Source organism: Lynx rufus, unplaced genomic scaffold (genome assembly GCF_022079265.1).
Source record: "Lynx rufus isolate CCGP_SWC_20201006 ecotype Redwood Valley unplaced genomic scaffold, mLynRuf1.p SCAF_12, whole genome shotgun sequence".
NCBI classification, from domain to species: Eukaryota; Metazoa; Chordata; class Mammalia; order Carnivora; family Felidae; genus Lynx; species Lynx rufus.
Genome location: NW_025814826.1, coordinates 36,340,769 through 36,365,914, shown reverse-complemented (window position 1 = coordinate 36,365,914; position 25,146 = coordinate 36,340,769). Strand labels below are relative to the sequence as shown.

The following is a 25,146-nucleotide window of genomic DNA, read 5'->3' as shown; positions in this document are numbered from 1 at the left end:
ATTCAAACACCTGTTCCCCACTTTAGCTGAGCAAAGGCCAGGGCAACAATAGTCACATAACACAGGGGAACTGGTTAAAACTAAAAGATTGTTTCTGTCTAGTTCATTGTCCCTTACTAGCTAGTCCTGGCCACTAACCAGAGGATTCCTAGGCAACCATGTGGCTATAGGCCAAATCACACCAACAAAAACATTGCAGTCACATGACTGAGTCATTAATATCATCATGGAAACAGCCTACATATTTACTAGGCATGAATTTTAAAAAGAAGGAATTGAAGAGATTGTACGATTCTTCTTTGAGTTCCCAAAGAAATAACTATTTCATTTTGTAAATATTTTATTGTTTGATTATTATTTCCGTTTATCAGCTAAAGAAAGTGTGGCATGATAACCAAGAATAATTACAGAAACAGGTAATCTTTATGCCAATGAAGGAATACAATTTTATAAATACTTCCTACAGAATTATTGGAAATATCCCAAAAGAGATGACAATTTCAATGTGAATCAGTGAATCCACAAAAAAACACAACTAGGAGCCCCTTCATTTTGCCACTTCTTGGCATGCTATTATGTGCCTGCTGATCCAATTTGAATTGCTTAATTATAGTTAATATAATTGCAATAGGCTTATGAAACAATAAAGCATACTCTTCTTATTTAATAGGCAAGGAGAGTTGTCATTTAAAAAGAAATTAGGAATATCTATTCCTGCCCCCAGCTCCCCCTCCCTACCTCTGTCCCAGCAGCTCTTCCACTGTGTTAAACCTTGTGCTGCCAATAGGAGTTACAGTGATAATCTAGGACCCAGTGTGTTGCAGACTGAACAATAGGCATCAGAAAGAGAAAGTGCATTTTCAATAAATACAAATTTCGCTGTAGATGAGATTAAACACAAGTTCACTCTACCACGTGCACACACACACACACACACACACACACACACTGTATGACAAAAATTAAACCTGGCATATTATTTAGGCAGAGAGATGTTTAAACTCTGGGTAAAGACTAAAATCTTATAATTGGGGTAATTATTTATATTATTTTTATAACATTGGTGTTTACAGAATGATTTGCAGTCTTTTAGTGGGTCATTGTTATCTTCACTCTACAGATAAGCTGCCAAGGCACAAGGAGGTTAATTAGTTTGCCTATAGTAATAGGGTCAGCTCAGCCAAGATTAGACTGCACAGGACTCAAATTCCTGAGTGGAACTTGTTCCTCCCTCTCACCAATACACTTACTTTAATCAACAGCTTAACCTCTGAACCAATGTCTCCTTCTACTGTTTCTTTTAGTATATTTAGTTTTTTGTAATAACCAGTGGTGATAGGTAGGTTTTCAAAGGACTGAAGTAGAAGCCATAACTAATGTTTTTAGGGATATATTCCTTTTAACCCAAATCCATTGCTAGTATTGTACTTTTACTCTTCTGAGATATGAAAATGGAAAACTTTCGGTTACCCATAAATTGGGTCAATCAGCATATCTCAAAACCATAAAACTCCTTGACATGACCTCTAAGACCATGCCTGGTTCATCTCTTCCCCTACTTTCCTATCCCTCTACTCCAGCCACATTGTTCCTATTTCAGTCTCTTGTACTTGTGAATTGATTATTCTCTGGAATAATTTATTATTCCTTCTGCAATTTAGGCAGCAAAGTAGCTTGAAAATTATTGACAAACTGAGTAAATCCAAGTTAGCTTAAAACTCTTACTTTTTATTATGAGATGTCCAGTCACACTTTTCCTCAGGATTGAGTGAAAACCACCCTCACTGAAGGAATAACTTTAAAGGTCACTAGAAGTTCTGGTGTCACTTTTGACTAATATTACAGGAATCCTAATGTTCCAGTACCATGTACAACTTAACCAAAACCTTCCTGTTTTAATTTCATAGGCATCAATGGTACCATATCTAGAATCCTAACTAGCAGAGCTTTTATACATCATTAGGAAATATCAATGATAAAATAACTTCAAATTGGAAGTGTTATTTTACAGTACTTTAAGTGATTAAAGATCATTTTGGCATTGCAGTTATTAAAAATCAACAACTTTAACCTTGAGCAATGCCAGGTTTTAAAAAGTTTTTTTTCCTAGAAAAACACTAAAGATTTGATTGATTGAAGGCAATACATGCTTGTGAGTGACTGATTCCCACCTCAATTTTTTGAATCTGCAAAAAGTTATATTAATAAATAAAGTTTAAAAGCATATTTTTTATTCTAAGTGTGTTTCATTACCTTCTGGTTTAGGTCCTGGATTGAATAGGGATTGTGTGTCTAGGCTGATCAATAAATATTAAGGAGAATGCATGTTATGGATTTCCCTGTCTCTGTGTGTGAAGTGCAGTTTGATATTATTGGTTACACTCTTAATTTCTGTCACACTCAGAAGATGCACAGAGCTGGATAACAAGAGAACTAACTAACTAACTAACTAACTAACTAACTATAGATATAGTACCTATATACACTATATAGTCTGTATATATACACTATATATATATATACACTATACACTGTATAGTCTGTATATATATTATTTAACAGATATAAGGAATTGGATCACATGATTATGGAGGCTGAGTAGTCCCAATATCTTCAGTCAGCAAGCTAGAGGACCAGGAGAGACAATGGTGTAGTTCCAGTCTAAGTATGAAGGCTTAAGAACCAGAACTACTGGTGTAGTCCCAGTCCAAAAACTGGCAGACTTAAGACCCAGGAAGAACCAGTGTTGCAGTTTGAGTCTGAGGGCAAGAAGTTATGTCCCAGCCTGCAAACTGGAAGAAAGTTCTAACCAGAACCCAACTATTCTAGCAAGCTGTTCTTGGACTTCCAGTCTTTAGATCTGCAAGAAATAAGTTTCTGTTGTTTATACACCACCCAGTCCATAGTACTTTGTTACAGTAGCCTGAACTAAGAAAGACATCACCCAACCCAGCCCTGAACTCTTTAACATAGAGCCTTTGTAATGTTTCCGTATGACAAGGGTCTCAAATATTGTTTTGTAAGGATAAAACAGTATAGATATATGTTTAAGCTAAATTTGGATATTGTGTCTATTTACCTATGTATATAAACACAAAAAGGTGAGTAAAATTTATATTATTATTATAATGATGTAAATTCCTAAAATAAAAATCACTTCTGTGATTTTTTTCATCCAGCCTTCAATAAGATTCTAAATAAAGCCTAAAACTAATTTTATAGCCACAGTAATAATATTTATCACAAATACATGTCAGCCCAGAAGGAGATATTTTTCAAGATATCCAAGTATTACATGTCCACAGTTCTGACTGGAATCCATTTGTATTAAACCAGCTTTCTTTCTTTATTCTTTCTTTTTATATCCTTTCACAACATTTTCTAAATTGTCTAACCAGGGAAAACAAATTCTTTGCAAATCTTCCCTGAAAAAAGCAACCAATTCATTATCTTGTCAGATGAATCATTTAGCTTCTGAAAGACATGGAGTTCACCCCTGGAAAGTCCCATTGATGCCATTTGTCCATTACCAAGGAAAACGGCCTGTTTCTGGCATTCCATCTCAGCACATTCTTATTTTTTAATATAAAAAACTATATTTTGATGGACACTAATGAATAGCAAGCATAAGAAGATGTGTTTTGCCTGGATACATCAAATAGCTATGTCTGGAAAAGGAGACAGAGTTGAATGGTTGATAGGTTAAGTGGTTAAATGATGAACAAGCAAGTGAGTGAAACATTCAGTGCCCGTGACTGGGGTGCACTGCAAGACTGACTTTTACAGTATAGTATATGACTTTCCATCACCATCACTACCCATAATGCCAAGAAGGAAGGTTATTTCTATGAATAGTCTTCTTTGTTCATAATAGCAATCAGTCTCTATTTGGGTGGTTTTAAAATAGGCAATCATTTCACAGCAGGAACAATGAGAACAGAATAGAATTCAGAATCTTATCAGCACTCATAAACACTGCCGTTTATTGTCTTGTAGCTAGAAAAAGCAAGAGTCACTGCAGTAAAGATGCTTAAAAATCCATATGTGATTTTATAGTTGAAATAGAAAAGGAATGTTAGCTATCAAGTTTTCCAAAATAAAATACAATTTATACTTGAATGATTTAAAAGCTTGTAAAAAAAATGAAAATCAGTTACATATTTACCAATTTTATGTAATGCATAAGAAAACTATGCACTATTACTTTTAGCCCCAAATTTAAATTTTCCTCTGTGGTAAGCGATATCTTTATAATCAGGCATTGCAAACACTTTAACAACAAATTGGCATCTGTTTTTAATAATGGCATCATTTTTAATAATGACTGCTAAGTGCTATTTCTAATAATATGGCAGACTAAAGGTTTATAGAAAATTATTTGAGGAGAATGTAATTAAAATACTAGATAAAATATGAAACCTACATTTGAATGCATGCCTGAGCTGGTAGAAAATAAAATCTGTTGTTAGAAAGTGTCATGAATTGGTGTTTACTCTGAGAATTTATTCCAAACTTTATGGCCTAGATTTGAGTTAAAATGTGTCATCAATGAGAAAAAACCTGGGGTTAAACTGCATATTAGGACAGGTTGGGGACTCCTCCATAAAACTAGGATTCTGAAGGGTAACTCACTGGAAAGTAAACTGTCTTCCAGAGAGAAATAGTCAAAATAATATGTCTCTGTCTGGCCTTCAGCGGAAAAAAAAGAAAGAAAGAAATTTGAAATGGGGGAAAGGGAAGAAAAGAGAAAAGAAGAGGAGAGGAGGGGAGGGAGGGATGAGGACACACAGGAAGGAAAGGAAGAGAAAGGAAGGTAAGGAAAGAAAAAGAATTCTTATCATAAGCATTATTCAAAGAGATCTGGAACCAGAATTCCTATGACATCTGTATCCTAGAAAAAAAGAATGAGGCTAAAATAAAATATTTAAAATGGTTAAGTTTAAAAACTCAGACATCTGCCCAAAACAACAAAATTTGGAAGGAAACAGTCTTTTAAAACCATGTCTCAAAGTATCCCCATAGATAAAGTTCTAATAAACATGAACTCACAATCAAAAATTACTAAACACTGGGGCACCTGGGTGGCTCAGTCAAGTAAGCATCTAACTCTTGATTTTAGCTCAGGTCATGATTTTGTGGTTAGTAAGATTGAGCCCCATGTCGGGCTCTGCACTGACAGTGTGGAGCCTGCTTGGGATTCTCTCTCTCCCTCTCTCTCTGCCCCTCCCAATAAAAATAAATAAATAAACTAAAAAAAATGACTATACACATGAGGAAACAATAAACCACAGCATCAGACTCTCAATGGTAAAATTATCAAAAACAGAACATCAAATAAGTATATTAAGTATATGTAAAGAAATGAAAGAAAAGATTTAAAATAAGCCAAGGGAACAAGAAGTTGTCAGAAAAGACAAGGCATTTTTGCAGTTGAACTAATTAGAACATCTAGAAATGAAAAATATAATCCCTGGGGCTCCTGGGAGGCTTGGTCAATTAAGCGTCTGACTTCGGCTCAGGTCATGATCACGCGTTCATGAGTTCGAGCCCCACGTTGTGCTCTGTGCTGACAGCTTAGAGCTTGGAGCCTGCTTCAGATTCTGTGTTTCCCTCTATCTCTGCCCCTCCTCCATTCTTGCGCTGTCTCCAAGAATAAACATTTTTTAAAAAGAAAACTATAATCCCTAAAATTAGGAAATCAGTGAGCTAGACAGAAGATTAGATAGAGTTGAAGAGTCAGTAAAGTGAATGACAGATCTTAAGAAACCACCCAGAATTCTACCATGGAGAAAAATAATGGGAAAAATACGAGATTCAGAAGCTGGGAGGAGAGTATGAAAAGCACAAAATGCGTATAATCAGAATTCTAGAAGGAGATATTAAATAGAATGGTGGAGAATCAGTATTCAAGAAGAGAATATAATTGATGAAAAATAGTAATGCTCAAATTCAGTAAGCCAAATGAATACAAAATGAATTAGTCCTAAATATATTCTAATAAAGTTTAAAAGTGCAAAGGACAAAATAAAACCCAAAGATCTTTAAATTATCTGGAAAGAAAATACAGACTACCTAATATAAGAGAAATGAACCAATATGTGACTAACAGTAACAATGGAAACCAGTAGATAGTAGAATTGCTTTACCAAGATTCTAAAAGTAATAGTCAATCTAGAATTCTATACCTGGCAAACTATTCAAAATTAAGGGCAAAATATAGACATTTGCAGTCCAACAAAAATGAAGGGAGTTTAGACAAATCTTAATACATACTGCAGAGAAATAAAAATGATCTGAGAATGAAAGACTTAAATTGGGTTAGTCAAGGATCAGTCAGGAAAAATGATTTGTTCTAAATATTTCAAAAGAAAGTAATTAAATACAAGGAATATGGTAGTATAAAAATTGTTGTAATAAGGGGTGAGAGAGCAAAGTTCAGGGATAGAGATTGCAACCCAGAAATTAGGTGAGCTCAGAAAATAGCTACCAAAGCCACATCTATCCCTTAACTCCAAAACTGGAGCCTGGTAATAGAATATGGAGTCTGAAGAGTGTTCAAGAAGCAGCTGCTGCTTCTGAGGAAGTATGCTGTGGTTTTCTGCCAGGTGAAAACTGAATTGTGCCTTCCTTTCAACTTCCAAATCTCCTACAAATGTCTTTCATTGGTGGAATCTACATCAGAACCCTCCTGGCAAGATACTCTCAAAAAGAAAGTTTTCAGGCTTTTGGCCACTATAATAACATGGGAGAGTGTAAAAAGGAACAGAAAGGCTCTTGATCACAAATAGACAATCCAGCATACAGAGAAGTGAGCAAAGAAACTTCAAGAAGTGAACAAAGAAAATGCAAGCATGTGGATAAATAGAAAAATGATAATAATAATAATTACATTGACACCATAAAGCAATAACAATAATGTCCAAAGTGGGGATAAAAATTTGAGATAGAATTAACTATCCTCTCTACAGCAAAGTGATTGGCATACAAAAGAATTAAGAGTTTGATTAATTTTAGAACTTCTTAATTAAACATACATGTTAGGGGTGCCTGGATGGCTCAGTTGGTTAAGCATCTGACTTTGGATCAGGTCGTGATCTCACGATTCATGAGTTCAAATCCTGCATCGGGCCCTGCACTGACAGCACAGAACTTGCTTCAGATCCTCTGTCTCACTCTCTCTTTCTGCCCCTCCCCAGCTTGCATTCTCTCTGTCTCAAAAATAAATAAACATTAAAAAAATTTTAAACGTACATGTTAAAATATATTTGAAAAACACTAAATTAATTAAAGCAAAGTATTTAATCTCCATCTGCTAAACTTAATGGTTTTAGTACCACAACATAGTAGATGACAGAGAGAGAAAGCATATAAGCAATTCTGCCAATTACAAAATGAAATTGGTAATCCCATACTCCTAAAGAGAGTGATTTGAAAATACTTCTGTTTATTAATAAAGCAAATATTTTAAAAGTCGTTAAAGATATACTATCTTTGAACAACACAATTAACAAAGTAAATCTAAAGGACATTTGGAGGGGTTCCTGGGTGACTCAGTCGGTTGAGCATCTGACTTCAGCTCAGGTCATGACCCATGGTTTGTGGGTTTGAGCCCCACATCAGGCTCTGTGCTGACAGCTCAGAGCCTGGAGCCTGCTTCAGTTTCTGTGTCTCCCTCTGTCTCTCCCCCTCCCCCACTCTCTGTCTCTCTCTTTCTCTCTCTCTCTCTCTCTCAAAAATAAACATTTAAAAAAATAAAATAAAACAAAATAGAATAAAATTAAAATAAAATAAAATAAAATAAAATAAAATAAAATAGGACACTTGGAGAACCCTTATGTCCATTCTTCACTAATGCTATTTCTTCAGTAACTGAAGAATATACAGTTGCTTCAAGCTTATGTAGAACATTATAAAAACCCATGATATACTGTGCCAAAGAACACTGTCAAAACTCCCAGGAGCTCTTTAAAAATACAAATGTTTGTATTCTACCCTCAGTAATTCTGATTTCATTGGTCTGGAGTGCATCCCAGGCATTAGTATGTCTGAAAACCTCCTCAGGTGATTCTTATGTACATCCAGGAGGGAGAAAAATTTCACTAGACTATAAAGTAAGTGTCAACAAATTTTAAGGATTTTATGTCATATTAAGTATATGCAACCACTATGCAATAAAATTAGAAGTTAATTTTTTTTTAAAACCTAAAATTTGGAGAAATTTTTCACATAATTAAGATTTAAAATACACTTTCAAGTGACCTTTGGGTCAACAAATAAGTCAACAATAAAATAAGAAAATACTCAGGAACAACGATGAAAGTACTGCATATCAAATTTATAGAATAATAATCCGTCAGGTATTTTTGTTTTGCTTTTCTGTTTTGGGTTTTTTTTCCTTTTCTTTTTTTTTTAATTCTAAAATTTGATTATAAAGTTTGCTTGGAAGAATAAGCAAAAATGGCCAGGAAAACCCCAAAAAATAATAGTAGAGGTGATGGTAGTCCTACCAGATATTAAAACCTATTTGAAATCTCTGCAATTAAAGAAAAAAGTGTGGTATTGCCACATGAATATATAAACCAATAGAATAGAATAGAGTATATAGAAATAGCTCTAACTGCATGTAAAAATCTAGTGTATGATAAAGTCGGGATCTAAAATCAATACAAAAACTGTAGATTTAAATAAGGGGTATTAGAGTAACTGGATAGCCTTACAGAAAAAAAAGAAAAAACTAACATTGGATCTGTTCCTCATGTTCTACATGAGGATAAATACCCAATAAATCAGATATTTAAATGTGAAATAAACTATACAAGTACTAGGCAAAAAAGTTACAAATTTCTGTATACTGTGGAAACATACATTAAGTTCTAAGATTAAAAATTCAAAAACAATAGAAGTGCTTAATCATTTTACCATATTAAAAACTGCATTTAAAAAATCATAAACAAAAGAAAAAATCAAAATACCCAAATATGAAAATTCTCGTTGCTACTTTCTTGGAGAATTAATCATTTTATTTTAAGGCTGATGGCCGGCATTTAAATTTTGTTTTGCATTAAGATACTTGAAAATTGTTAATGACTCAATCAACTTGATATCTTTGTGATACGTCACTACCACAATTTCATTTTCTTCTTTTCAAAATTTAATACCAGAAGCACAATGTACTTAATTAATAACAGAGTAAACCAATATATAATTTAATCCCAGGAGTAAAACAATGATCCAGATTCTCAATACAGTGCAATATGAAGGTCCATCTTTCCCTCAAAAATAAAAGTAACTATCAGTAGTGAATATATAAGCATATATTATAAATAATATTCATATATTATGAATATATTATCCATATACATATAAATGTATATCTGATGGCAAATTACTTGCTAGAGCTTCCATCTGAGCTTTCTACTCTAAAGTCATTAATAATGCTGCCAGGAATGAAATGTACAGAAAGATAAAATAGGCTAGTATCAGAAACAACAAGAGTAGTTTACTAGTAGGTGATTAGACATGAGTCAGCAGACAAAAGACAAAAATTTTGTGAGTATGCATAGTATGTAGCCTTGAGAGAGGAACAAGGCTACAGACAGTTTGTTGTCCCATTTTAAATCATTTCACTATTGATTATGGAGAGGCAATGAATCAGTTGCCTGTTGCCATAAAAATACTGAGCAGATAAAACTTGTATCTACTTTGTTTCTCTTAGCATAGAAAGAAGGAAATTAGACACTTTTTATATTTTTTATGACACCTAAGTCTGACTTTTTAAAAATGGGTCTTCTGGGGCACCTGGGTGGTTCAGTCAGTTGAGTGTCAGACTCCTGATTTCAGCTCACGTCATGATCTCTTGGTTCGAGGGATTGAGCCCCATGTACGTTTCTGTGCTAACAGTGCACAGCCTGCTTGGAATTCTCTCTCTCCTTCTCTCTCTCTCTGTCCCTGTCCTGCGCTCTCGCTCTCTCTCTCTCTCTCTCTCTCTCTCTGTCTCTGTCTCTCAAAAGGAATAAACATTTTAAAAAATTAGTTTTAAAAAATGGGTCTTCATGTTTACCTAGCAAAATGAAGGGAACCATAAGATGATTGATGGGTTGAAAAATTTGAAAATTTGCAAGTGGAATAATTCTGATTATTATGAAGCAGGCAAGACTCATGAATAAAGTATACTGGGGATATGGGAACAACAGAACAAGCCTAATGAGAAGAGAGGACAGAAGGGGCTAGTGAGGTGAACTTGAGTACACCTAAGGAAGGAACTTGAGTTCCTTTCTTACGGCAAAGAGCCAGTCAGAGAGTTGCTGTATGGAAAAGTGGATCCAATGATGCCAGTATCATCTGATTTTTTTCCAGGAAAACCCCAAATTCTATAAGTCCATATTTTGAATATTGCCAAGATAAATTGAAATTATTTTAAATTACAAGCCATAAAAATACAGCAATAGGTCATCAGTTTACCATCTCTGCCTTGAAATAATAGATAGGTTCTAAACAAGTTCATTGTCAAAAAATACAATTCCATTATAGAATTAGAGGTGTACCCTACAAGAAAAACATTCATTGTTAATTGACTGATGGAGATTGGAAGGTCTGCTTAAAATAGGTAAAATGGAAGCTCCCTGTCATGAGGATAGATGGAAGATTCACTATGTTTCTTAAAATCTTTACCTCCTTGGGAAGAAGAAAATGACTGGTCTGCCTGGGACTGGCATTAGCAGGAGACAAGAACAAAACAAGGGAAAGAAGTAGAGACTGGGGGGTGGGGGAGGACACCTCCCTACCAGGTGATAGATAGCAGCAGGCAAAAATGTTAAGTCATTTGAGAAAGAAAAGAGATTTTCACCTAGTGAAAGACCATTTCAAGCATGGTAAATGGCAAAACTGGCACATTGATTTGCAGCACATAGATTTTCAAGAAGCAGCAAAAATGCTCTGCAGCTAAGTAAAGAGAAGCAACCCCATAAGCAACCTAAAAGTAAGCTAGCTTGTAGGGGTCAGGATGGGGAAGCTTATCAGACACTCCCATATTCTCTCCTCCCTCTCTGAGCAAGGAAGAGACTTGAATGTTTCCCCAAGTCTGCAAACAAAGGTAATGGGGTATTATTCATTTGCTAGAGTGAGGCAATTGCCAGAGGGACAATTTTATCTCAAAATTTTATCTCAAATGTTTAGCTCAGGGTCTGGCACCTACTCTGTGCAGTCAAATATAAGCACTTTCTGAATAAAACGTTGTGTGTTTTACTCTACTCCAAGTAGATTTCTAAAAGGGGAATCACAAAGTAAAATACATACGTACTTTTTAATTCTGATAGAACTTTTATGAGTATAGTTTTGGCATTGAATATTGTCCTCATTTTAAATATAGGAATCTTTTCAAATAGGTCTCTCTTTACTAGACATGAAATGCTTGGGGAAAAAGAAGTTTTTCCTTTATATGGAAAGTGATGTTTTTATTTATTGTTATCTTCTTCTAGCATCCCATAGGACCTGGACAGTTTGTTATAAAATGTAGTAAAACATGCAACTGAGAACTTAAATGTCTAATAATTCTATAGCAATAAATGTTCACTCTAATTCTGCTGAGGCAAATAATAGTCTAGCAACTAGTTTGTGTGCCAGCAGTCAGCTAGGTAAATTGGTTCTACCCAGCCTAATGATTCATTTCATTGTAGTTGTTCATATGCAACTGTTCACCAGTGCCTTTATTTGGGCATCCAGCTCACAGAAACAGGGCTGTTTAAGCACAGCCAAGTCCTTGTTATTGTAAGATATTGGCAGACAATAGAGTACCTACTATGTTTGATAGGAAAAAGCAGCAAGGGGATAAGTTGACAAAACAAGAGCAATCAGAAGAGAAATTCCATATCCTTCCACCACCAAGTATAACACGTGTCAGTTTTTGTATCTGTAGCCATTTAATCAGCCTTTACTCTTATCACAACAGATGAGCTGAACATATTTGTATCTAAGGCCAACTCCTCCACTTTGTACTCATCCCCTTGTCCTCTACTCACTGACATTTCTCTGACAATTATTTTCTTTCTCTTCTGCAACATCTAATTTTTTCTCTTCCTGATGGATTTTTCTACAAGCATATGAACATGTTGTAGCATTTATCACATTTAAACAATAGCAATAAAAATGCTTCCCTTAGCTACGCATGAGTGGCCAGCTATTGTTCTATTTCTCTTCTCTCCTTTACAACAAACCTCAGTTATCCCTATTCAATTTTTTTGTACTTCCTGCCCTCTCATGTTCTCCTGAACCCGTAATCGGAATTTGATTCCTTCATTCCAATAGCTTTTATCTACTTCTATAAAAGTTGTTATTGGTTTTGTCCACCCTTACCAAAGTCAACAATGACATTTACACTGCCAACTGCCAATGGCCAGTTGTTAGTTCTACTTTTTTCCAACCATCAGCAGTAATTCACAGTTAATCCCTCACTCCCTCCTTGAAACACTTATTCATTTGGCTTCTCAGATACCACTACTCTGACTGATGCCCTACTTCACTGGCTTCTTTTCTCATCTCTCAACCTCTAAACTTTGAAGAGCACAACCCCACTCTTCAAGCCCCTACTCTGTTCTACCTGTGTCCTCTTCGTATGTGATTTTATCTGGTCCAATGGCTTTAAGCATTATTGACACCCTAATGACTCCCAAATTCTCTCTACACAAGCCCAGTTTGAATTACCAGTTGTTTACTTAATATCTCCATGTTGGTGTCTATTTAGACATGTCAAAATGTACACATCCAAAATCCACTCTTAATTTCTTTCACCTCCTCCGAACGTGTTCCTCATGCAGGCTTCACCATCTAAGTATAAGACATCTTCATTCTTCCATTTGCTCAGACCAAAAATTCACCTGTTCTTTCTCGCATACAGTATAGCCAATCCAGTAACAAATTGTATTAGCTATTCCTTTGGGATATAATCAGAATTGTATCACATCTCAGCACCTCCACTGCTATTACCCTAGTCCATCATTTCTCAGCTATTACAACATCTTCCTAGTAATTCACCCAGCTTCCATTCTTTGCCCCTCTATGGTTAATATTCAACACAGTAGTCCAGGTGATCATGATGAAATGTAAATTATCCCTTTCTACCAGATCCTCTAATGATTTCCCATCCCATGTTGAGTAAAAGCCGAAGTTCCCACAATGGCCCACAGGGCTCAACAGTATCTGCCCCCACTCTGCCTCTGCTTCTCTGACCCTAGCTCCCACCATTTTACCCTCTCACTGTGACCCAGCCACACCAGAAGCAATCTTCCCTCAGTTATCTACATAACTTCCTCCTCACTCTTTTCAGTGTCTCTACTTGAGTATCATTTTACTAGAGGAGTCACCCCTAGCCACTCTATAGAAAATAGTAGTGTCTGTCACTCTCCATCTCCCTTACCCTGATTTGTCTTTCTTTGTAGCATTTATCATCACCTGACAAAGTTTGTGTTTCTAAAATGTATATATTTTTATCTCTCCCTACTAGAAGGTTGTAAGGTACTTGAGGGAAGGGCTTCATTATGTTTACTTCTAAATTTATAAATAAATGCTGAATGAATTAATGGAATCTCCAAATTATATAATTTTGAAGGGAAGCTAAGGTTTTTCCTATAAATTTGTGACTTCATTCTTAAGTTCATAAATTTAAAATATTATAAAGTTAATTTCTTTTAAGCAACTGCACATCTTTTTCTATGAATATATTTGATTAAATTCCATGTTTTACTTCACATTTTTATCACAAAATACCACCAAGTCTTTTCCAGTGGCTCATAGCAAAGTCAAAATTTAATGTGCTTTTAAGCTCTTTGGGGCCAATAAGAAAATTGAACCCTCATCCTTTAATTCCACAAGTATAAGTGTAAGAAGTAGAAGTTTCTCATTTGATTTCCTCTCTACAATTGTTGGTTCCAGTTGCAATCATTCTAATGACTCATGCGATAACCAGATTTGGAGAAATCACTGTAATCAGGAAGTGATTGCAGTAGGTATTTACCTCAGACTCTAGGACATGATTTAAGACTCAAATGAAAGGAAAACGATGGTTGAAATCTAGACTTCAGTAGGCATCAGTCCACATAACAAAAGCACCAGACTGTGGGACACAGTAAGCCTTCTATTCAGGGCAAAGCTAACTGAAGAAAGGTTTTGCTTCCCCCCAAAATTAAGATACAAATGTTGGCCACATGAAAGGGCTCTCAAGGCTGTTGCACTTTTACCTACTTGGAACTCCGCGCAGGGCTTTTCTCACACTAATGAGCAATGCATTTACTCACATGCTTTTAAAATTAGAATCAGAGGTATTTTTTAAAGTAATGAATGTTTTGCTTAAACCATACCAACATGTGTTTTGAAAGGAACTGGAAATGTAACATATGGTTCATGTAGACTTAAATAGGCCTGTTCAGACATTAATCTGAGAAGAGGGGCTGTTTGCCTAGTCGGCCTCCTTAGGCACAGGGGTCTTTACTCAATCACCAATCTCATCTCCTTAGATCACATATTTGGTTTTCGTGAGACCTAAAAAAGGACTTCACTCCCTGCTTTATGAAGACAATTTAAAATAAATTCATTGAGGAATCTAAACTGCAACATGAAAAGAACTTCATATTCTATTAACAACTAATTTTACAAGGAACTACAATTAAATTAACAAACTTAGCTCACTATTAGTGTAGGATCTCAATAAAGAAAATGCTCAAGTTAACAATCTTCTACATCAGTGACTTGGTGAAAATGTAGCCAAGTGTAACAGCAAGTCTGTCTTGGTTTCTGTGATCAGCATCTGGTTCTGCATCAGCCACTATTCCTATTCCCTGTCTCACTGTGTCCATACCATTTGGATCAACTCTATGCATAGGGGCAAATACAAATTTAGCAGCCCCAGCAACTGACCTTCTCATTGCCCACCTGAGGCCAAAGCCTCTGGTGCCATATGTAAACCATACGTGACTACACTGTAGAAACTGAAGGTATAACTCTTCTCTGAGTCCTCATATATTCACACTGGGTGTGTCCCTGATATCCAGTCTTTCCTTGGGATTTGGATTGGACTATTTTGTGTATGCAGCACCTCTTCTGCTTGTTACCAGAGGTTTTCTGCTTTAAAGGGCTTACATGATGGGCCCCACTAGGATAACCACCCCATTTTAAAGTCTGTAACCTACAAAGTTCTTTTTGTCATTAACATAACATATTCACAGGTTCCAAGGATAAGAGTGTGAACATCTTTGGAGGGGCCACCTTTTACTTTTATTTGTACCTGAAATTTATTCAATCTGAAAATTTTAAATAGTTTACTGACCCATAGTATAATTTTGGCAAATAAATATAGCCAAAGAGTGAATGAAACTTAAACAATGAAAATAAAAACTTCCCAAGACTTGAGTTTTAATTGGCCAAAGGGAAAAGCTGCCTACTCACTGACATAAATACATATAAGAATTCTACTCAAAGTGAAATATTGGCAAAGGGCTTCAGCAGATAATTAGAATTCTTAGGCAATTTGCTCCATCCAAGATGCTTTTTGAAAGGTGTGGGGAGGGGTTTATTGCCTGTGAATAGCTTTAAATGCTTGGACATGGGCTAGTTTAATTAATTCCAAAAATAATTTTTAACTCTAATCTGTCCTTAAATGTAGCTGCTAACACCACATTCTGGTTCCAGAGCTGCTAGTGACCCCTGAATGAAGGAGACCTACTACCACTCTGTCATTCTCTCATACAGATGACTCCCCCATATTAACAAATAAAATAGATGGTGTTTTGAAAGTCACTGATGCTTTGAAACTCCTAATGCATTTTTCCATTGGAACAATATTAAATATAGCAATTAGGTGCTGAGGTAGGCCTATGGAATACAATTTAGATTATAATTTACTTAAGACTAGAGCTGCGCAAAAAGAACTATAGAGCTAATCTATGAAAAACTGTGTTCCCAGTTCCAGTTTGGAACACATCACTGCTGTAGTGCTTCTGACGTGGAGTTCGCTTTGTCAGCTCCCACAGTGGTTCAAATCAGCTAGAGATCAGTCTGCTAGAGAGAAACCTCCAAGTCCTTGATGTGGTTTCCAAAGCCTGGCCACAAAGTCTTTCAGAGCAATGCCTGCAAGGAAGTGGCAAAAGCTACAAGGCTTTGGAGATGAGGAGCTGCATGAGGCAGAACTTGTCACATAGGCAGCCTAGTCTCCAGTGATTCACATCTTTCTTTTCTCAACCAGCACTTTCCACTGGCTCCAGCAATGCCTTATAGCTAAGTTTTCAGCATCCCTTGCTAACAGTACAGAAAAATACAGTCTAATAGATTTTTCCTCCTCTTCTGTCCCTATCATAAGCACAATTTGTTAATAATTTTCAATAGCTTTTGACTGCTAGAAATAACAAAAAATAATATTTTATAGCATTTTTTTGTATTTTATAGTATATTTTACACACATCCATTGTTAGAAAATTTGAGCAAAGAGCACAAAAGGAAAGTAAAAATCACTCATACTCTCAACACTCATAGCTACTCACTCTTCGTTGAAAAATATGAGTGAATGAATGAATGAATGAACAACTTCTTAGCCTAAGACCAAAACAAGGCCTTACTTGGTCATACAAGCTCCCCAGCAGTATGCAATAGTCTACTCAGCACTGGCTCCTACTGTGCAGTACACTGCTGAACCAAAGCATGGATTAAGTTAAGAAAAAGAGGCACAGCAGCAATCAGTCACAACAAAGCTTGAACTTGATTTAGAACTACCTTTCAGCGTGTCAAGTTTTGCACCCATAAACATGCACTTGCACTGCCCTCTAGTGTCCATCCACTAGATGTAATGCAGCAGCATACATTATACAAATAATTGCAAAGCCAAAAAGAGATCAAAGGAAAACAATGACCAAGGAGTAGAAGAAATTATTAGAAAAGAAATTCAGTTGTGTACACTCAATTAATGCCAATTATAGAAAAATAAACTGTTAGAAAGCTCTTATTTTCTTCTCCTTCGCAGCCCATCCCCATCTCTCTATCAATACAATGCACACATTTTTGATTCTTTTTTAAAAATTTTTTAAATGTTTTATTTATTTTTGAGAGACAGACAGAGTGTGAGCGGCGGAGGGGCAGAGAGAGGGAGACACAGAATCTGAAGCAGGCTCCAGGCTCTGAGCTGTCAGCACATAGCCCAACTCGGGGCTCAAACTCACAAACCGTTAGATTATGACCTGAGCTGAAGTTGGACGCTTAAACGACTGAGCCACCCAGGCGCCCCAACACACGTTTTCCATTCTGACCATGCCTGTAAGTGGAAAGGAAAGAATGCCTGTAATACAGCTATGAATTAATAATTATATGTTATTTATAAATAATGGGATATATGTGACAGATTAATTAGCCTTGTTTGAAATAGGAATCTGATGGGTTTTTTTATTTTTATTTTTTTAATTTTTGATAGAGAAAGAGCACAGCGGGGATGGGGCAGAAAGAGGGAGACACAGAATCTGAAGCAGGATCCAGGCTCTGAGCTGTTGTCACAGAGCCTGACATGGGGCTTAAACTCACATACCGTGAGATCATGACCTGAGCCAAAGTTGGACGCTTAACGGACTGAGCCACCCAAGCACCCTGGAATCTGATTAATAGAAAAAGAATAATATAGTAAAAGGAAAATGAAAATGATATCATAAATCACAAGAAAATGAAAGATCATTCAAAGAATTGTGTTAGGTGGTGAACTATTTGGAGAAAAGGGAGGTGTGTTTAGATCCTCCTATCAGACCAAGGAGCTAAATAGATTTCAGACAAATGAAACTTCAAACAAAATTAATTTTCAAAAATTCAAGTTAATCTTTATTAAATATATGGAAAACTCTCTAAGCTGGAAAATGACAAAGGAAACTGTGGTAATTCAACTAAACCAAAATTAAAACTTCCCTATGTTAAATAAACAAAAAATACATATATATATGTATATGTATATAAAACATTACCAAATTAGCATAAATGTTTTTAAATGAATTTCCAATGTGGAAACGAGAGGATAAAATAGACATTCTCAAAGTTTTATGGTGCATCTTTAGAAAAACAATCGACATGTATCAGAATTCTTAGAAATAGCCATACCCAAAAATACTCAGTGCTGCCATTTTTGAGAATTTACTTTAAGGAAATATCCTTAAATGGGTAAAAATGCTTCATGGTCAAAGATCATATTGCAAGATTATCTGTAATAATACAAAATGTATAAGCATCTTAAATGTTCAATGATAGAACAATACAGAAGAGCCTTACCAATTGCACCACTGATGACTTCTACCACACTGCAGACGGGATTACAGAATCAGTGATTTTCTCAATCCTCAAAGGTAACAGGGTCTGTCTACATGGCCAGACCCCCAGGGCAGTTGCCACTGGCCTCAAGCTTCATCTGGTCACCTCAGAGTATCTTAAAAATATTCGTGTTCTAGTATGCCATGATATGAAAAAAGATTAGGAAGCATTTTACAGTATATACATTAAATGTGGTTATTATATAACCAGTAAAATGCTTACAAGGAAATTCTAATTTTAAAAATGTTTCATTATTAATAAGAAAAAGGAGAATAGAGATTTGTGCATATCACCTAATCTTAAATATATTTTCAACACGTATATAGAACAAAAACTTAAAGAATACACCAAAATGTTAATGATTTTCTTTGCCTAGTATACCTAAAATGCCAGTTGTTTTCTTTCTTCATTTTTCTGTTTTCTGAGTCCTCAATGATGACAATAGTCATTTTTAATAATTAAAAAATAATTTAAAGTCTTGAACTGCAAAATATATAACAAAAGAGTGACCATTCCCAGCTAATAATCTATTGAATTTTTTTTTTAATCTACCATGAAATGGCATGACTGTGTTTGGCCAGTAAGAGAGATATTTTAGATAATACACTATTACACTGTGGTCTTATTTTTCCAATCTTTTAAATTACTCAAGAACTCCACAGAGGATCTATCCTGAAAGACTGAAAAATTGTATGTCTAGACACAATGTAGATAGAATTCTTGTTTAAGTAGAATTGGATTAGGAGACTTCTGAGATGTCCTTCAAAGCTTGCTTTCTGCACCCCAATTCATAAAAATTATGGATTATTCTTAGTGTTAGAGCCCTATGCGTATTTCAGGAAATGCTTCAACATTGAAAGCAATGAAATCTCGTGGATTCTGTAATATTACCAATGTTGACATAGTTTAACTTGAAAATTTGAAGTTCCAATCTGTACTCTGTTTCCTTATGCTTGCCAGAGATTTTTCTATATCCAATGAACATCTGAATCTAAAAGATAAAAGGAATAAATACTCTGTACATAAACTTTGATTTAGATAATCTCTAGTTCATAGCTAGTAAAATAGGGGAAAAAATCATTTTCATAGATTTTCAAAGTATAAAAAAAATGAAGCATTCCTTCCAGGCTGAAGAGGTATGGATTTTAGTAGAGCCTAGGATTCAATATTTGCAATATTTTTTTATATTTTAAATTACACTGAAAATGACAGAAGCTAATAATCCAGATTTGGAAATATCCCAAAACACTCCTTTACTTTTAGGCTACCAGTCCATCTACTTTGAGGCTCTACTGAAGGTATTGGAGGTGGGGAGAGAAAAAGAATTAGAGGGGCACCTGGGTGGCTCAGTCAGTTGGGCATTCGACTTTGGCTCAGGTCATGATCTCACAGTTTGTGAGTTTGAGCCCCGTGTCAGCCTCTGTGCTGACCGCTCAGAGCCTGGAGCCTGCTTCAGATTCTGTGTGTCCCTCTCTCTCTGCCCCTTCCCTGCTCACGCTCTCTTTCTGTCTCAAAAATAAATAAATGTTAAAAAAAAATTTAAATGAATTAGAATGTAAACAACTTAACCTTGTTAATTGTAGTGGGGAGATTTTTTTTTTGTAAATAGAAAATAGCATAAGATCATAAGTCCTACATTAAGAAAAATTTCCAGAATTTTTACTATGCTTAGCTTTTAAATACAACTAGCTAAAAATACTTATTCAGGGAAATTCCCTAGTGGTAAATTTCCATATGGTCAATTAAATGGTGCTGAGTATATAAGTGTTTGAAAGTGGCAAACAACATACTTTAATAATTTCCAAGATGATATATATCTTTAGATAGATAGATTGATTGATTGATTGATTCTCATAGAATATATAGAATATTGCTCTTGGGGTGCCTGATGCAGCCACTTAAGCGTTTGACTCTTGATTTCAGTTCAGGTCATGATCTCATGGTCGTGGAAACAAGCCCGGCATCATGCTCTGTGCTGAGCATGGAGCCTGCTTGGGATTATCTCTCGCTCTGCCTCTACCTCTCTCTCTCTCTCTCTCTCTCTCTCTCTTTCTTTCAATAAATGAACATCTAAAAATAGAATATTGCTCTTATTATGTAGTAATTAGTTATGGAAATGCTTAGGCCTCCTTTTTTTGAAGTTAAAATAAAAATTTATAACTAATGTATCACAAAAACAAGAAATTTGAACATGTCAAAAAATTTTGTGAATGTCTTGCTATTTTATTGGGCTTTTTCGGGGGGATTGAAAGGAAAAGGGAAGGGAGGAATGACAGAAGGAACGAGGGAGGGAGGGAGGAAGAAAGGAAGTGAGGGAGGAAAGGCATTGTACAAAAAACCCAAGAAACAGAAAAACTCGAACAACCCTACAAATTTAGCAAAAGAGATTTAACACAATGAGATTTGAAAATATGGGAAATTAAACTTGTATCCAAACTCACTGCAGTTTTCAAACAATGAAAAGACTTGAAAGCTCTTAGTAGTTTTTCCTTTTATTGATTATTATGGAAGTGAGGGCATTATGTTTCCTGTCAGCATCATATATAATATTCAACAAGAATCCATAAATATTAATAAATGGTCCATCAAAAATGGTACTCATATGTAATATTTTGACATCTAGTAGTCTTAATTCTGTTGTTTACTTGTAAAATAAGAGCCAATTAACTTACAAGTAAATCATTAATCATCACACCAATATAAGATGATTTTTTAAATCTGTTATAACTTCTAATATGATACTAAGGTGCAATAGATGGAGTAGGAAAGATATTCAAATTGAGAGTAAGTTAAAACTTATGCTTTCAGAAGAAAAATAAATTGGGAAGGCATTCTGCTTCACTAACCTTCAAAAGTAAAGGTGTAGCCAAATGATCACCTCCCTTGTCATTTATTACTAATTTTAAGAAAACCAGTACTAGCTGAGTAAAATAAAACCAGCACCTAGGACAGTAAATTATATGCCCAAGTAGATGAGGGCCAGTAAATAAGGACCATTTAGCAGGGTAGGAGAGTGGGACAAGGGGAGTCCAGAATGAGAAAGTTCCAGAGAAGAAAAGGAAAGAAGAGGGCAGTATTTCCAATGACAAACTATTTTCATTGCCTTAATTGTACACTTGCTGTGGTCTAGATTGATCCAGTGTTAAACTGTGAAGTAGTTAACATGTAGCATCATAGCCCACAGAGGGCCTTGACTTCACTTTTTTAGGGCTTTCCTTTTTTTCTTTTTTTTTTTTTGTAATTGAAAAAATGTCCCCTTGTGATGAGAACTCAGGATCTATTCTCTTAACAACTTTCCTATATATTTTTTTTAAGTTTATTTATTTGTTTTGAGAGACAGAGCACAAGGCCGAGGGGCAGAGAGAGAAGGAGAGAGAATCCCAAGCAGGCTCAGTGTAGAGCTGATGCAGGACTCAAACTCATGATCTAAAACATGAGATCATGACCTGAGCTGAAATCAGGAGTCCAATGCTTAACTGACTCAGCCACCCAGGTGCCCCAACAAATTTCCTATATATTATACATCAGTATTAGCTATAGTCATCATGTTGTATATTTCATCCTTAGTAATTATTTATCTCATAACTGGAAGTTTGTACTTTTTGACTACCTAACTCCAACTCCCCCTCCCTCATGCTCTACCCCCCTGCCTCTGGTAACCATAAGTCTGATCTTTTTCTATGAATTTGCTTGGTAATTTATATCTAACTTTATGCAGCACCTCTCCAAAAAGCAAGTCAAGCCTAATTCTAATTGTGGAATGGAAAGTTTTTCCCCTATTAAGAAATTTTGACTGTCATCAAGCATAGGGGGAAGTGTGTGGGAGGGAATGGAGCAAAGGAAACAAACAATAGGCAATTGTTTTCTCTCTTTGTGTAAAGATGTCTGTGCCCCAAAGGTGTCACCCAGTACAAGTTTGAAATATGCTCCCTATTCTACACATTAAAAAGAATTACTTATCCTTGACTATAAGGTCATAATAATACTCACATCCAGGTAGATTCAGAAGTGTCACTTTTCCCTGATGAAAATGATATTTATATTTAGTTTCCCAGGAACATCTAAATAACAAATAACATTTAGAACAATCTTCATTTGCAAATTTTTTGGGTGTACTATATAAAAATGAGAAAATTATTAATCTTCAAAGAGGCGTATGGTGTAGAATTTGGAAACTGTAGTTTTATGTTAATCTCTGGCAGAACTCCCAAGTGAATTGTTAAACATGATTTTTGAGCACTTAGAAAATAAAATGGTGGACTCTACATAGCAAATGAGGGGTGTAATAAAGAAGTCCAGTTAACCACATTTTAGAAAATAATTTGACTATCTCTTATTGTATCTTTTTAAATAAGATGTAAAGATGTGCTCAGTGAATTCAAAGCTGAAAAAAAATACCTACCAAAATGTAATAAACAAACCAGTGTGAACTTGATCACTATTGAGATAACTACAGACTCTATATTTTATATTGTGCAACTCAACGTTTTTTTGAGTTACTAGGATAAAGCCATAGATGATAGAAGTCCCATATCTATAAATAAAACAAGATAAGAAAGCTAATATATTTGTGATGGGGTAAAAAGAATAATAGATTGGAATAATAGATTAATGGCACTAACAAATGACACTAAAAGAACCTGATTCTATTCTTAATTCTTCCACTTACTGTTCTTTTAGACTTGGACAAATCTCTTAATTTGCTAGAACCTCAATGTCCTCACTGAAAAGGAGGATAATTACATTTGAGCAGCCTTATTCATGGGGTTGTAGGAGGCAAATGGGATGAGAAAATTACAGCATAGGGAATGTAGTCAATAATATTGTATGATGACAGATGGTGACTACACTAATTGTGGTGAGCACTGAGTACTATAGAGAATTGTCAAATCACTATGTTGTACACCTGAAACTAGTATAACATTTTATGTCAACTATTCTTCAATAACCAAAAAAATGGTGAAAACTTTTTAAATTATGAAGTGCAATCAGATATTTTTAAATGTGCCAGAAAGAGATGTAGAGTTCCAAATACAAGGTTAAAATATTAAATCACTGGAATACAGACTGAGAGAGAGCCACATAGAAATTTCTGGGAGACTCAGTTGAGGAAAAAGACTCAATATGAGTCAATATTGGGATGTAACTATTTTAAAACAAAAGCAATAATAACAGTAACATAATAACAGAATGTGTAGTACCACTCTATCTGTGTTAATGAAAACATATCTATTCTGTTTGCTTCTCGGCATCACTTCTTAAAAGGAATTATGACAAAATGGAGTGCTTCCCAAGAAAGGCACCTACAATGATGATGACGGGGTCTCAATATCATGCCACATAAAAAAATCCTCAATAACATGGTATCCCAGCAAATTAAGACTCCTAATGGGAAGTAAATTATTATTGTCTTCAGATATATTTGTCTACTGTATGGAAGAGGGGTTATATGTGTCTGTGTAGTTTCATAAAATAAATTGAGGGTCAGTGTATGAAATTTGCCTTACTTTAGTTCACAATAAAATTTTCCCAGTTAAGAGAATGAAAAGACAAGACACATCTGGAAGAAAATATTTCCAGACACATATCTGATAAAAAATATTATGCAAAATATAGAAAGAACTCCTAAACCTCAATAACAACAAAACAAACAACCCCATTATCTAAAACAAAAAAGGGGGGAAATAAAAGATCTGAGCAGACACCTCACCAAATAAGATATACAGATGGAAAGTAAGCATATGCCTAACATCATCTGTCGTTGGGAAATGGAAACGAAAACAACAAAGAGATACCACTATACATCTTTTGAATGGCTAGAATTCAAAATACTGACACCACCAGTGCTTGCAAGGATGTAAAGCAACAGGAACTCTCAATCACTGCTGACAGGACTACAAAATGGTACAGGCACTATGGAAGAACGTACGGAAGTTTCTTACGAAGCTAATCATACTCTGACCGTATAATCCAGCAAGCACACTCCTAAGTATTTACTCAAATGAGTTGAAACCTTACATCCACACAAAATCCTGCACACAGATATTTGTGGTAGCTTTATTCATAACTGCCAAAAATTGGAAGCAACGAAAATGTCTTTCAACAGATGAATGGAAAAATAAACTATGTGTATCTACACAATTGAATATTATTCCGTGATTGGAAGAAGATATCAAGCCACAAAAAAACATAGAGAAAACTTTAATGCGTATCGCTAAGTAAAAGAAGCCAGTCTGAAAACCACTACAGACTGTATAATTCCAACTATATAACATTCTAGAAAGCAAACTATAGATATCTTTAAAAAGATCAGTGGTCGCCAAATGTTCGGGAGAAGAAGGGAGGGATGAATAGGTGGCCCGTGGAAGACAATGAACCTATTCTGTTTGATACTATAATGGTGGTTTCATGTCATTATACATTTGTCAAAACCCACAGAACTGTATAACACAAAAAGAAAATCCTAATGTGAACTGTGGACTTCAGTTAATAATAACTATTCATTTATCAATTGTAGCAAATGTACCACACGAATGTTAATGCACACTAATAAAGGAATCTTTGGTGGGGTCAGTGTAGATATATGGGAGAAGCTCTCTGTTCTTTCTGTTCAGTTTGCCTCTAAACCTAGAGCTCCTCTAAAAAATAAAGTCATTTGGAAAAATTAATAAAATTTATACATTTTTTACTTAAATCCTAATTATGAAAACAATTCATATATGAAATGGGCTGCTTGCGATGAGAATTACTATACTTGAGGAAGTTCAAAGAGAGATCAAATGACCATCCTTTCTGGATGAGGTAGATGTAGAGACTTCTTTTTTA

At 35.2% G+C, this 25,146-nt stretch overlaps 1 protein-coding gene across 1 annotated transcript in view; it reads left to right on the top strand.

Annotated features, from left to right (window-relative positions):
- The window catches only part of CNGB3 (cyclic nucleotide gated channel subunit beta 3), a 153,339-nt gene that overhangs the window by 12,993 nt on the left and 115,200 nt on the right, over positions 1-25,146 (top strand). The window lies entirely within an intron of this gene.